This window comes from Oxyura jamaicensis, chromosome 21 (assembly GCF_011077185.1).
Source record: "Oxyura jamaicensis isolate SHBP4307 breed ruddy duck chromosome 21, BPBGC_Ojam_1.0, whole genome shotgun sequence".
Taxonomy (NCBI): domain Eukaryota; kingdom Metazoa; phylum Chordata; class Aves; order Anseriformes; family Anatidae; genus Oxyura; species Oxyura jamaicensis.
The window spans coordinates 942,938-957,123 of record NC_048913.1 but is presented as its reverse complement, the minus strand read 5'-3'; the positions used below and the strand labels follow the sequence as shown (position 1 = coordinate 957,123).

General features: G+C 53.1%; 1 protein-coding gene across 2 annotated transcripts in view; it reads left to right on the top strand.

The window, feature by feature from the left end:
* The window catches only part of AJAP1 (adherens junctions associated protein 1), a 44,695-nt gene extending 43,295 nt beyond the window's left edge, over positions 1–1,400 (top strand). For both annotated transcript variants that reach the window (XM_035344779.1, XM_035344778.1), the window contains exon 6: positions 864–1,400. The gene's annotated coding sequence lies outside the window, so the exon portion shown is untranslated. The remainder of the gene's footprint in view (positions 1–863) is intronic.
* The last annotated feature ends 12,786 nt before the right edge of the window (positions 1,401–14,186 follow it).

Here is a 14,186-nt window from a genome sequence, read left to right as displayed (position 1 = left end):
TGTCGGGAGCGCGTTATGGGCAGCACTTCCAGCGCGCACAGGGCTGCACGTAAAGCTCACACGGAGCCATCACGGGCTTGCTCAGCTGTAATGCAGCACAGTGATATACGCAGAATCACATACACATAAAGCAAATGGCCACACTAATGATGGGGAGTAATTGTCTTCACGTAAAGGTTTAAAGATTACGTAGGGAATGATCTGTCAGAAGATGGCAAATAAATAGCTTAAGAGGAACTTCAATAGGCTTTCTGGTTTTGATGCTTAACCAATTCTCTATTGATTTCTTTAGGGCATTTAACTTTAGAAAATCTTGTTAGTACTCATCATTGCCTTCTCATCTGCCAGAGCACTCGATGCTCTTAGCCCAAGTATGAAAAGCTCCAGAATTCAAGAATTATCAGCAATAAATTACCCTTTGGAAAACACACTGAGGAGATAAAAGTGTGCAGTAAGGCACACCTAAGCCTCTTAGTCACTCCTACTGTTCACCAGAAGCTTCCTCCGTACCCCCCACGTTTAAGAAGCTGCATCCTAATTCCACAGGCCGCCCTCGGAACTGATTAGAGGCGACCGTGCTGAGCTGGGGCTGAGCTGGGGCTGCCCCAGGGCGGCAGGAGGAGCAGGCTGGTCCCAAAGGCTTGTCAGGAGCTGGGGGTCTTTGGGGCCAGGGACTGTCACCTGCCAGGGGACACCCGGGCCATCGCGTGAGGGTGGACACCACTGGGTGAGGGGGCTTGTGCTTGATAACAGTGGTTTGGGTGTGGGTAAAAATGGGTAAAAAAGCATAAAAGAATTGATGCCAGTTGGGATAAATTTCCCTGTTCTGACTCGTTCTTTATTTTTCTTTTCATCCTTAACAGGATTCCATTGGTGAACCTGTAAAAAAAAATAAAAATAATGGGTTACCTGTACCTACCATTTCTGTTTACCAGTAGGAGACTCAAAGAGCAGCGTTCTATGGGCCAAATATATTTTTATAAAAATGAACACGCCTATAGGTAACTGCATTTTTCAAAGAGCGCATTTTTTGGAGAAGAGTAAAAAATGTGCGAGCGAAGAATCCCGTGAAGGAAGAGGAAACCGAGAATAACTGAAAGGAACAGGACTGAGCGTCTGGAGCTTGGGATACGGACTACGATTCTGAACCTGTGCCAATAATACCATTATGTGCCATGTACTGATGCAAAAGACTTCGCGAGAAGCAGAAGCTAAGTCAGTAACACACAGAAATGCTACGGAGGACAGGGGTGGGGCGTCTCTTCTGATGGGGTCATTAATTCTGGTCCATATACATACATACATATGATATATACACAGAGAAAATATATATACACACACAAACACTTTTTGTACTGTAGCAATTTTTGAAGATCTTAAATACTCATTTTTAAAGAAAATGTCATGGGCTAAAAGTCTGATTTCTTTAACATGCATACTATGACCTAGTTAAACCGATGTTTTCTACTTTGGCAGCTTGCCTTTCAAACCTATATGTGTATATATAGATAGACATATACATATATGTATGTGTGTGTGTATGTATAAACATATATATGTATGTATACATATATATAGAGTTTTTCTTTTCTGTTTCGGGAACACATTTCCAGCAGCGGGCGGGTGATGGGCCGTGGCGGCGGTGGGTGCGCGGCGGGGGCCGGGGCTGGCTGTGAGCACTGGGGACAGCTTGTGCCGTGCGTCCCCCTGGGACCGGCCAGGAGGAGCAGGAGGGCACATGGCTGTCCCGTGCCATCGTGCTGTGCTCCATCCAGGCTGCCACCTCTGCTGGCACACATCCCCAGGAGACGGATTTCAGGGGTCATCTGTTTTCTGGAGAATGACTTCTGAATTGAAGGTGACATAAAACCGTGCCCTGTTGTTGGGAGGGAGACGGGAGGGAGGCCAGTGAGGCTGGGGGGCCCGTCCTTTGCTCTCGGGGTCTGCAAGGGCAGGAGCAAGTGCCGCTGACTGCCCGCAGCTACTGGGGCCACTCCTGTCAGCTGTGCAGGGGACAAGAGCGAGCGTCCCCAGTGAGGTTCCCAGGGGAAGAGGATGCAAGGGCGACGTTCTGCCAGGGGAGTTGGGTTTTGCTGGCTCAGATTCAGGCTGCTGTGGTAGAACCCATTCCTGCTGGGGTGGCTCAAGCTGTGCACCAGCCCTGCTGCTTGGGTCTGTCCGTGCGGGTGCAGCTGTCTGCTTGGCGGTCTGCTTGTGGCCGGCCCTGAGATGGTTTCCCCTTGTGCTACTTCGGAGTTATGTGAGTGGAAAGGACAGAAGAGTTCAGACCAAAGTCCTCCAGTTCTTTTTGTAAACCACCCTTCCTAAATATTAACAGTTTTTTAGAATTATCCACATATATATGCTTCTCTACTCATCCGCTATTTATCCAGCTCCATTTCTTTATTGTAAGTGTGCAGTTCAAAAAAAAAAAAAAAAAAAAAGGAAGTAGGAACTTCTGGTATTGCACATAGCCACACGTGCAGTCTCTTGTTTCTGTATCGTTTTCTGTCCTTTTCTGATGGGGTTATATAGTCCAGATTGTTTTCCCCTCATTTTTGGAAGCTGTCCCGGGAAGAAGTCTTCCTTGCCAGACATGTGGATTTGAACCAAACGTCTCTGAAGGTGCTGGCAGTATTCCCCGTGGCTTTGATGGACCTGGAGGAGTATCCTGAGCCTGCTGCAGAGCCTCCTGCCTCAACTTCTAGTGGCTGTGTGGGGCAGGAGCAGCCAGACACCAGGCATGGGGTTTCCATCCTGTCTGGATGGATCTGGTGCTGTGCCCAAGCCCGTTCCTTCTGCGGCAGTGGCGCCTCCTGAGCGCTGGGCAAGGTGGGCATGGATAGGCACGGAGATCCACACCCCTGGGCTGGTTACCGCTGCTGGGCCAGGTCCTGCTGGCCTCGGGGTGCAGCGGGCACAGGGCAGCTCCCCTGGGTCTGCCAGAGCAAACCTCCCGTCCCCAGCCCCGCTGAGGGACCCCCCAGCACCACGGGAGCGGGGCAGCCCCTCGGGGGGCAGCGAGGTTTTGGCGTCACTCCTTCCCCACAGCCTGCACTGGGGCTTTCGTGTTTTACTGATGTAAATGGTGCAGCCCGTGCAATTTCTCCCTGCTATCACAGTGCTTGAATTTTCCTTCTTTGTCTCACTTCTCCAGCATCAGTCCACTCCAGCTCTGCAGTTGCGTGTCGTGCTTTCCCCATTGATCTTTCTATTTATTTGTATCTGCCGGCTGCACCGCGTAGTTCTTGTGGGTATTCCAGTGTAATCTTGATAGCGATTTGACATCATAAAATATATCTCGACTCCCTCGTTCCCGGCCGTTTTGAAGCATCGTTATGTGTTTCTGCATTTAGAGAAGCCGCCGTCTGAAGCAGCTCGGCCAGGCAGAGCCGCGGGGTGGCAGGGACAGGGAGTGGGTCCCCCCCCCCCAAGCTGGTCCCCATGGGGGAGCCCCGGTGTGGGGGGGACGCGTGTGTCTGTGTGTCTGTACGCGTGTCTGTGTGTCAGGGAGAGAGAGAAGGCAAATAACTCCAACCTCAGATGGCTCGGGCAGGTTTCCAACAGCAGGACTTGCGTGAGCTTTCCACACAGTTGCAGAAGGACACGTTCTGGCCACCCAGAGACTGCTCGGCGGTGAACCAGGAGACAAAAGTAGATGCACAATCTTCCCTTATTTATAAGGACCAACAGCACTTGCACTTTATCAGAGAAATCCTCACATCCCTATGCATGCCAAGCACACCAATAAAAGGAACAACTGCCAGTAAGAAAGGAAGGAAGGAAAGAAGGAAGGACCAGAGCTGCAAATGTGGAGATTTACAAGGCAGGACTCTAGCATCCCAATGTTTTTTGTAGTAAACAGAAATGAACCATGTTTATTTCATCCCCTGCTATTGATGAAAGCCAAAAAAAAACAATCCCGAAATGAAAACACTGAGCTGTATTTCCGTGGAATCGACCTGTTGAGCAGATCTTTTAGACAAGGGAAAAAGCAAGCAGGCATGGTATTTGCAGGCACATTCACCCATGAGCTTTGCCACGTCACAGCCACCTCGTCTTGTCCCGAGGTCTTTTGGCTGTTGCAGCAACAGGTTATCGCTCCGAATGGACTCCTTCAGCCGCTGCCCTTTCAGCACAAAACGCTTCATCCTGAGCTGGCGGTAATCGCTCCAGGTTTCATTGACTTGCGCCAGCCCAAAGCTTACTCAGCAATAACGGGGGAGGTTTTGCAGATGCTCGTGCCGCCAGGTACTTGGGATTTGCTGGAACTGCTTGCCTGAGCAGCAGGGTCTGGCTCCTGTGCTAGGACAAGAAGGACTTGTGCGCATTTGGAGAATTAGGCCTTGAGAAAGGATTTGCTGTTGTCATTCAGCAGCTGAGCCAGTTTTCCAGCCAAGCAGCATTGCATCGGCAGCAGGAAAGGTTCCACCCTCCAATGCGGCGCCGTGCTCAGGACCGCATCCTCTGTGCCGGGGCTTCTCTGAGTGCTGGGGTTGGCACCGCTCCTCTGCGATGTCCCTGGGGTCCCAGGCATGGTGGCAACCGCTGCAGCACCGTGCTGGGTGTGTTGTGCTTCGACCTCACGGGTCGGATCACACTCGGTGCGGGCACTTGCTGGTCCAAGGTCTGGCAGCTTGGAAAACGAGTTTGGGTACTTGCTCTGCCATAAGCTTCCAGCTAGCTTCTTTTCTTTTCGGTTTGTTTTATGGGTTTCTTAGTCCCTTAGCAGTTATTGAGAAATGTATCACAGCTGCCGAAAGGCTGTCAAATCCCCCAGCCGTGTAGTGGCGTACTCGTGGTTTGCTGCGGCTCTGCCCCGTCAGGGGGAATGGGAACAAGCCCCCTCCCCGTGTGCCCTCCGAAGGGATGGGAATGCCTGCTGGCCTCTGCGTGGGGCAGGGAGCCCCTGGCTGAGCCCTCCCCGTGCCCTGGCACCAGGCAGTCCACGGGGACAACTGCCGGTCCCGTCAGTTTGGAAGTGGGGACACCCCCGGCAGGCGTCAGGGCGCAGCACGCCGGGGGGCGGCAGGCAGGGGCAGTGCAGGGGGGGGGCGAGGGTCACAGTGAGCAGGAGAGGGGAGAAAGAGCCCTGGTTTGTGCATGTCCCCGGGTAGCTGCCCATCTCTCCGAACCTGATCGTTTACCTTCATTCTGTCTTCCCAGCTAGAGAAATGGGCAACCTATCACGGATTTAATTGGAAAGCCGTTCGGAAGAAGCACTCCTGCAGGGTTCTCGCGACTCGAATTTCTTTCCAGCGTAGGCAGAAATGTAGAACAGTGACAGCAGAAACAGGCTTAACAATGAAAAAGAGCGTTGCAAAGACGGATTTCAGGTTACCTCTTCTCCATTGGCAGCTTGTTACAAAGGACGGTAATTCAGCTAAAATGGTAGTTAAATAGTAGATATTCTACACATATTATATATTTTGTAAAAAAAATAAAATAGAATAAAAATATATATATAATAACTCAGCCCACCCATTTCAGGATGAATGTGGTTGGAATTTTCATTCAACCAGCTATAAAATCTGTAAGTGATTTTTCAAAACCAGCAAGAAATCCCTCACCATTTCAGACGTCCATGGGTCCGGTTTGGTCTCCAGATCTCATATAATGCTTGTCACGCATTTTTAAGGATTATTCTCAGCATTTGTAGGTACATTTTTAACAGTGTCATGAGTGGAGATAATATTTACTTTGAGAAAAAGTATACGTTGCACAAAAATGTACACTAAGGGCACAGATTCTTGACCCAGATTCTTCTATTTTAGGTTCGGAGGGGTTTATTTTTTTGTTTGATAGGACATGTACAGCGAAGTTTACAGTTTATTTTTATTTTGCCAAAAACATTTTCTAACATGAGACAGCTTTTACTTTGTAACCGGTTTTACATCACCGAGTACTTCTTTATTTTTTTCTGGGAAAATTCTGCGAGGCGAGACACCGGCGCGCACGCCTGCGTGCGACGGCACGTCCCCGGGGACCTGTCCCGGTGCACACGGCTGCGGTACGGATGCTGCCTGGACAGACACCGAGCCTGGGAGCCTCCCGTGGTCCGGGCAGCCCGGCCTGACCCTCGTGGCACTGCTCCTGCGTTCGTGAGCCCGGGCAGGGCACGGGGCTGGGGCGCTGGCTGGCTGCGGTTCCACACGGGTGAACTATTTTACTCCGGAGTGTTTTTTAATTTGTCTCTGTACTTCGAAGCTGTGTATTTGGAAGCACTGTAAATGCGACCCTATACCGATTTCCCTGTGTATATTTAGTACTCTGATGTTGCTATTAAAACTGATATGAGAACAGCGCGGCGGGCTCGTGACTCAGTTCCTCCGCGCTCCCTGTGCCCCGGGGGGGACGGGGGCCTCTGAGAGCCGGGGCTCCCCCTGCCAACAGTGCATACAGGGCCAGCAGCGGTGCTGCATCCTGCACAGGCACCGCTTTGTGCTGGTGTGCCCCTGCCTCATACCTGCTGTTCCCACCCTGCTGCACAAGTGGCCTTTTTGGGGAGTCTGACAGAAGACTGCCCACCCCAGACCCTGCCCATCCCCATACCGTCGGTAAGGCTGTGCCCAATGTTCTGGCGAGGCAACAGCAGTGCCTCAGGGTCCCCAGCAGCTCAGCACCAGCCTGAGACCCCCTAGCAGAGGCAGAACCATGCGGGGTCCTTGGGTTGGTGGGGACACGTGTGTCCTGCAGAAGGAGCCGCTGGCACCCGTTGGACAGTGGAGGTCCACAGAGCCGCTCTGGGAAAGGGATAAAGTGCTGGAAAGAGGGAAGCCATTTAACTTTAATAGGACAGTTAGCGAGTTAATTAAACATCACTAATGATGTTTTAAATAAACAGCTATGCAATAAGGTAAGCAGGCATTATGGAATAGCTTAACCTAGATACATGTTTTACATAAAGATAGATTTTTGCCGCCAGCAGATGCGTATTAAAATTATATTTATTGTATGCAAATCCCGGCTGATAGGGACGGTGATAATTCACACTCAGGCTGTCGAGCTTGCAGGCTGGGCCAGCCCCGCAGCCGTGCAGCTGCGCTCTGATGGCACGACAGACAGACAGACAGACAGGAGCCCAGCGGGACGGACGGCAGCGGGACGGACGGCAGCGGGACGCGATGCGCCTGCAGACAGGGAGCTGCACGGAGGGGCTCTTCGGGGCTCGCAGGCACCGGCACAGCTTTGGTGGCCCTGCTGCGCTCCTGCCAGCATCGCCCCTGCTCCCCAGGCGCCGAGGGACAGCGAGGACGGCAACTTCCAGCTCCTTCTGACCTAGAAAGGGGCCAAAGCTTCCGTTCAGCCTGTGTCTTTGGAGCGGGGATAAACCGAGGAGGCAGAGGGACGGCTCGGCACAGCTGACTGCTGGTTGCAGTTCCAGGCAGTGGCAAAGCCCTTCCTGCAGTGCTGCGGAGCTTCCTGGCTTCTTCATCAAACGAGCAGCCTAATGGCATGCAGCAGCGAGGGCCAGGGATGCTTCTGTCCCCAGTCTGTCGAAATTCTTCCCAAAAGCTCTCTTCTAAGGGAAAATATATAGGAAAATAGGGAGGGACAAAGTGAGATGCTCTTCATTTTAGGGCCAAATTGCCATCTTAAATCACCATGACGATGTGTACAAGCTAACAGAATGCGAATGGCCCTGATGCTGCATAGATCAGCCAGAGCGCTCAGTTCGTTTCCAGATACAAGTGGGATTTCAGGGAATGAAATACAGTGTCGGGATCTCATTCCTTTCCCTGCTATTCATCACAGCCAGAAAAGTACTCACCAGCCTGAATTGTTGCAAGCGTCGCTGCTGTGAGAGAGAACAAAGGAGAAATATTGTGCTGAGCTCTGCAGCCTGGGAGCCCGGAAGATGCTGGAGCCCAAGGAGGAGCTGAAAGGCTGGAGCAGCCGCTGCCATACATTCATGTGTCGCTCACACAGGCTGCAGCCTCTGATGGCCACGGGCAGCCCATACGGCCGCAGGAGCGAGCGGCTGGCACGGCACTGGGCTGTTACTGGGGGGACGTTTTGTGCTTCGTGCCCATGCCCCATGATGGAGCTGTGCCGCGGGGCTCGGCTTTCTGCGTGGCAGCCGAAGGGCGCGCATCCTGCTCCTGTGCTGAGCTCCGGGCTGGGGGGCCGCTGGGTGGTGCCCCCTCCAGAGCAGCGCCCACCGCTGCGGGCTGACTCAGCTCGGCAGCAGGGTGAGATTGCAAAATGAGACTGAAAACAAAACACAAGTGCGCTGATGTCGCAGCGCACAGTTCTGTTAAAAAGTAGGACTAAGCATTATCCAAGTTTAATTATTATAATTATACCGGGGCGAAGTAATTACTGGAGATATTTTAAGCATCAATCAACATGCTATTTTGAAAAATGGATCCCTGATTTATCCAGGGCTAGGTAGTAACTATCAACATGCAACAATGCTGCCTTCAGAAAGAGGAGCCGACCAAGCAACTTTTTCAAAATCTGGTTGCAGTTTCTTAGTAGCAAGTAGAGATTTATTTATTTATTATTTTTAATTTTTTTGTGGCAGCAGGGAGGAGAGGAGGAGGGGGAAATTGGAGAGGGGTCCCCTGTCCTCGTGCCCTGCAAGACGTGCGGCAGAGCCGGGCTCCTGGCTCCAGGCTGGGCTGCAAGAGGAGCATCGGCCTGGGGAAGAGGAGCTGTGAGCAGCAGCGGTGACCCCACTGTGGTGCGCTTGCGGTGGCTCTGAGGGAGGTTGGCTGGGGCTGGGTGATTTAGCAAGGCTGAAATCATTTAAGCTTGTTATTGTGGTTTCTATGGCTCTCTGGCTGGATGTAACAAATTGTCTGCATCATTTTCCAGATGGATCATTCTTAAATCATCCAGGACAGGCTTCAGGGCTCAGCACTGAAGCAGTAGAAGGCACTTCAGTTCAATAAATGCTGGAAATGTGCTATATTGAGTGCTATTTCTTATTAAAAGTTTAAGTACATCATGCGAGCTGATGGGTCTCACAGCCAAGATCTCCATGTTTCGCACCGCTTTTAAGTGCCATTAGCTCCCTGTGGGCACGGCATCGCTGGGGATCAGGGACACTGCCTCGAGCAGAGGGGATGGGGAGAGGGGTGGGATGTGCCTGGGTGTCCCTGGGTGTCCGTGGGCAGGCAGCAGGGTGCCACGGGGGTATCCTGCCCAGGTGGGGTGTCTCTGAGTGACCCCTACTCCCAGCACCATGCAATGCCCTGAGCCGTCGGCAGCTGCAGCATGGGCTGGCGAGCCCGCACCAGGCTTAGCCAAGATCCACCCCAGCCCTGCTGGGGGATGAGGGGTCTCGTGTGCGCGGTGCCCAGGTCGCTGCGGCTCTGGCTGCAGGTCTTGCGTTCGGAGACGTCCAGGCACGCCCAAAACATAACGAGCGTGGGGAGAGTGTTTTATTACTGCGAGGCAATTTGTGGTAATAAGCGGTTTGGAGCAGCAAAGCCTCTCAGCAGAGAGCTGAATAATGGCAGAAATGCTTTGAAAAGGAAGAGCCCGAAGGCATAGCAGAGGAGAAAGGCACAGAAGGCGCCAGCAGCCACAGACTTCGGGACGGGAAGGTCGATGAGGGCTCCCTCCAAAAACCCAACTGCTCACCCAGAGGGAAGCAGGGAGGGGAGAAGGGGAGGTGGGAAGTGGGAGGAAGAACCGGCTGCAGCTCTTGTCTGAAGACGGGGCTCGTGCCCAGCCGGGGTTATTAAAACGAAGACTTGGAAAGCCCAAGCTGATATGATTAGCAGGATTCAAATGCCAGGCTGGTGTTAGATCTAATCTTGGGGTTTATTGACGCTGATGTGATTTGATCCCTGGGACTCTCGGACCTGCTCAGTTCTGCCAGTAGTGACATGTCTATATATTTTTAATAAACTTACCCGAATGAAATCCTCACTGTTCCTGTAACTCTGTTCACACTGCAAGCAAGATATTAGCTGAGAACTCACATTTATCTTAGTTCCTTGTCAGACCCACACACTGCCTGAGTTCCTTTGGGGTTATTATCATCCTTCTCGTGCAGATTTTGAAGAGGAAGGGACGTGGGCTGACACAGGGCGGGACGGAGGACTGGCAGGGAGATGGGATAGCAGAGATCCGGGGGGGCTGGGGGCTGGCCCCGTGCCGAGCAGCGCAGGGCAGCACGCCCAGGGGTGCGGGTGAGAGGGGCCCCCTCGGGTGCAGAGCTTATTGACCTGTCAAAGGGCTGAGGCACAGCCGATCACTCTCCTCCTGCAACAGTTGAATCCTGTCAGATTGGATCAGAGAACAGCTGATTCCTCTGCCAGAGACTCGCGCTGTCCTTCGGCTGTGGGTGGTTAGAAATACCTCACTCGGTTTCACTGCCGTGGTTTCACTCTGTGGTGTTTCTGGTGGGGAACACTGAGGGGTATGGCCCACGTATGGCCTCGGGGCTGTAGTTCCCTGAGACAAGTGAAACGCGTTAGTCCAGCCACAGAATATTTCTGTGTTAGCCCCGAGGACTGCTCTGTCCATGATAGTAATGGGAGCCAACTCTCATCCCACTTTTACCTTAAAAATGAGAGCCGCTCACTGACAGCTCAGTGCCTCCCTCTGAGCCTCCTCTCCCGACCCCCCCCATTGCCTCCCACCTCAGGGGTCTCTGCAGGCACACACCTCCAGCCCCCAGCACATCTCCCCCTGCTTCTCAGAGTTTGAAAGGCTGGCCAGCGTTTTGCCCTCAGCCTATAAAACGCACAGCTTGACATTTATTTTTCCCCTATCTATATCTCATTCGTATTTTCCTTACTCTTGCTTCGGACTCCGTGCTGACATCCAGACCAACAGCTATAAACATACCAGTGGATCGCGGCCAGACCCATTTATTAAATGGTTTTGTGAAGCCATGAGAAGAGCAATATTCGTGTAACAGCCCATAAACCTGTACATTGAAGCAATTAGCCATGATCACAGTCTCTGATAAAGAAAAGCCCCACGCTGACCAATTTGCTTTCAATCAACCCATGAGCTATTCAGATGGGAACCATCCTACAGTCCGCAGCAAGCCTCCCCTCCCTTCATGCTTACTCTGTGATTTCTGCTGTTATCTCCTGGGGTTTGGAAAGGTAGGAGGCAAATCTGGCTGGGAATGGATGACACTGGTGAGCCACTGTTGGCTTTCCTCTGGCTTGGCTCTGTTGGTGAGTACTGATGCGAGTGCTGCCTGCCGCAGCACCCACGCAGGACCCACGCAGGACCCACGCAGCACCCATCCCTGCTGACATGAGGTAGAAATCCCCCGGTGCTTGCCCCCAACCACCAAGAGCCCTGCCCATCCCACTGGCTGCACAGCGAGTGCACTCACATGGGAAACCCATTTTATTTTATGGTTTATCAGCAAACCAAGACGTGGCTTTCCTGTACTCCTTAAAAATATATTAAAAAAAAAAAAAAAATCCACACGTGGCAGTGAACCTTATCTCTTTTCTATATATATAAATAATCTGTTTCTCAAAATCTGGCCCTCCTGGGCAGAGAAATGGAGACACTGGGGCTCTTCTGCAGCCGTGCACCGCAGGGGCAGGAGCTGGCTCCTCGGGCTCATGCGTGCTCAGCTGTGCTCCCATTTCCCACCAACTTCTTGTGCATGTCAGGTAAAGTGTGTGGCTGTAAAACAAGAGCCACAGCTAACATTTGAAATGCAAATAACACCTTTACTCTCAAGGCTGGCAGGTTTTAACACTGTCTGGTGTCAAATAATTGATTCCCCAAACTCTTGATACCACCTCGCCTTGAATAGAGGGTAGGGCAGGGCAGTGACCACCCAAATTCTCTGGTGTGAATCAGCAGGGTATCAGGGGTGAAGCAGCAGGGGCACAGGAAATCTTCTCCTGAGCCTATTGCAGAGCTCTTTTTCCCCTCTCAGACTGGTGAGAAGGAGCAGGCTGTGCTGTGGGGGATGAGCGTTGGGCACCTCCCTGGCAGAACAAGCTCCGTCCTTCCCTGCGCCATGCTGGACGCAGCGAGGTGCCTCCGGGGCGACTGTGCCAGGGAAAACTGGCGAGCCGTGAGAGAGCCCTTTGGAGCGAGCCGAGTCCTGGTGAGACACTGCTGGAAGGAATCAAAGCCTGGTGACAGCTCGATCCCGCAGAGCAGCAAGCGCCGGAGCTCAGGAACATCCTTTCTCTGGGGTCCTGGGAAGCAACCAGGCGCCGCAGACTCACCAGTGGCAGCGAACCAAAAGTCTTCAGCACATTTAATGAGGAAACAAAGCAGCAGGACAAAAGGCCAAAAAGATGCGCTGCTTTCTGGAGACCACTGGACCGCATTTTAACCCTCTGAATTGATTTTGAACAGTTTTCTGTCCAAGCACAGTACTCAAGGCACACTGGGGACAGAAAAGTGCATTGTTAAGTTGGGCTAGGTTTCAGGACTACAAAATGAAGAAGAGAAAAGAAAAAGCGGATCTCAAGGTCCATGAAATCCATTCCCAGAGTCCAGCTGGTGCTCCCTGCAAGGGGGCCGAGTGAGGACACGCAGCAGGGCCGGCCGCAGAAGGGCTGGTGGGGAGACTCCCAGGGAAATGAGGAAAAAGAGACAGTCTGCAAGCAGAAAATGTGAGAGGGGAAAGGAGGTTGGGAAAGGAAGGAAAGGCAGCAGGAACAGCACCAAATGGGTACTTCTCAACTTAAACAAAGTTTGGAAGAACTATTAAAGCAGGAGATCAGTGAAGGGGGAAATTGAAATGTTAGGGGATGGAACGGAAAATTAGGCACAGATAATGGGTAATAGCACTAGAGTTTAAAGTACCCTCAAATAATTTGTTGTGAAGAGCTGTAAAACGCTCCCCTGCGAGGCTGTGCCTGCATCCAGGCTCCCCGTGAGCAAAGTGCCCGACGCAGCGGTGTGATGGGCACGGCGCCCCGGGGCTGTGGTGCCATGGATGTGTGGTATAAAGCCCTGACACCAGGAAGGGATGGGAGAAGCTCAGATGAAGCAGCAGCAAGAGCTGAGGGGGGAGATTTCCACAGACCGTTTCAAGTGGCAGGAGCTGCTCTGGGTGCCCAAAGCTCTCTCCACTCAGTGCCCTCTTGCTCAGGGCTCTGCCAAGCAGCGCGAGCAGGGGCCCTTGAAGTGCAGCTGCATCTGGGGATGGGGAAAGGGACAGTGACAAGGATGTGCCAGCCTGCGATCAGCACCCGCCGGCAACAGGGGGGATTAGTGCTCTGCCAGGAAGCCGAGAGATTGGGCTGGGGATGCGAGAAGGTGCTTTGAAATTAGTCAGAGTCAAATGCCTTTTGATCTAAAGAGGATTTTGAGTGGAGTCAGAAGCAGCCACCCCCCTCTCGCGTGTGCTGCCAGGAAGGGCTGGCAGCCAGCTCTCTCCCACCAGAGCTTAATCCTGGAGGTACGACCGCCCCGGGCTGGGGGTGTTCCAGTTCGAGTGGTCACTGCACCAGCTCTCAGCCCGTGCTTAGCAGATGCTCAAACGCACTGCTTGAGGGCTTGGACAGTGTTTTAAAAGTGCATCGCCACCGGGAGTGGGGGCACTGCCCCACAGGTACCCCACGGCTGTAGGATCACCGTGTCTGTATGCACTGTATGGCCCTGAAATGCACGTGTAATAAATCCCTCCTGCAGCCGAGGGACCCGCACCCCCAGCAGTGCTCTCACATAACACGCAAGTGCACTGTGGAGCGTGGATGTTAACACAGAAACCCTCCTGCAGACCCCTTCCTGGGCCTGTGGGAAGCAAAGCAAAAGCGCAAACATAATGCACATAATGCAGCAAAAGCCGGGCAAGGCGCACACGTGAAATGGAGGCAGCAGCCAAGTGTGGCGGCGTGGACGCAGCAGTGGGGCTGGGCAGGGAGCGCATCGGTCACACTCGCTAGCAAGAAGGGCTTTTCCACGGCCAGCAAGACCCGAAGCACCATTTGGTCTGTGAAGCAGGAAAATCCCTGCAAAGAAAACCGCGCCGCTTTAGCAGCCAAACGTAATTTACAGCTGGGCCGTGTCGGCCAGAGCAGCCGCTCCGCGCAGCCTGAAGGCTTCTGTGCACTGCTCGCAGGGCTCAGGACCAGCAGCCCCCGGCCCAGCCCGGCCCCCAACCGCCCGCCCCCACCCAGGTGGGAGCAGCGGGAGGCTGGGCCGGGCCCGCCCGGTTCGCGGCGGGGCTGGGGGGGGCTTCGGGGGCCGGCAAAGGGCCGGGGCTGCCCTGCTCAGCCCCGCCGGGCCCC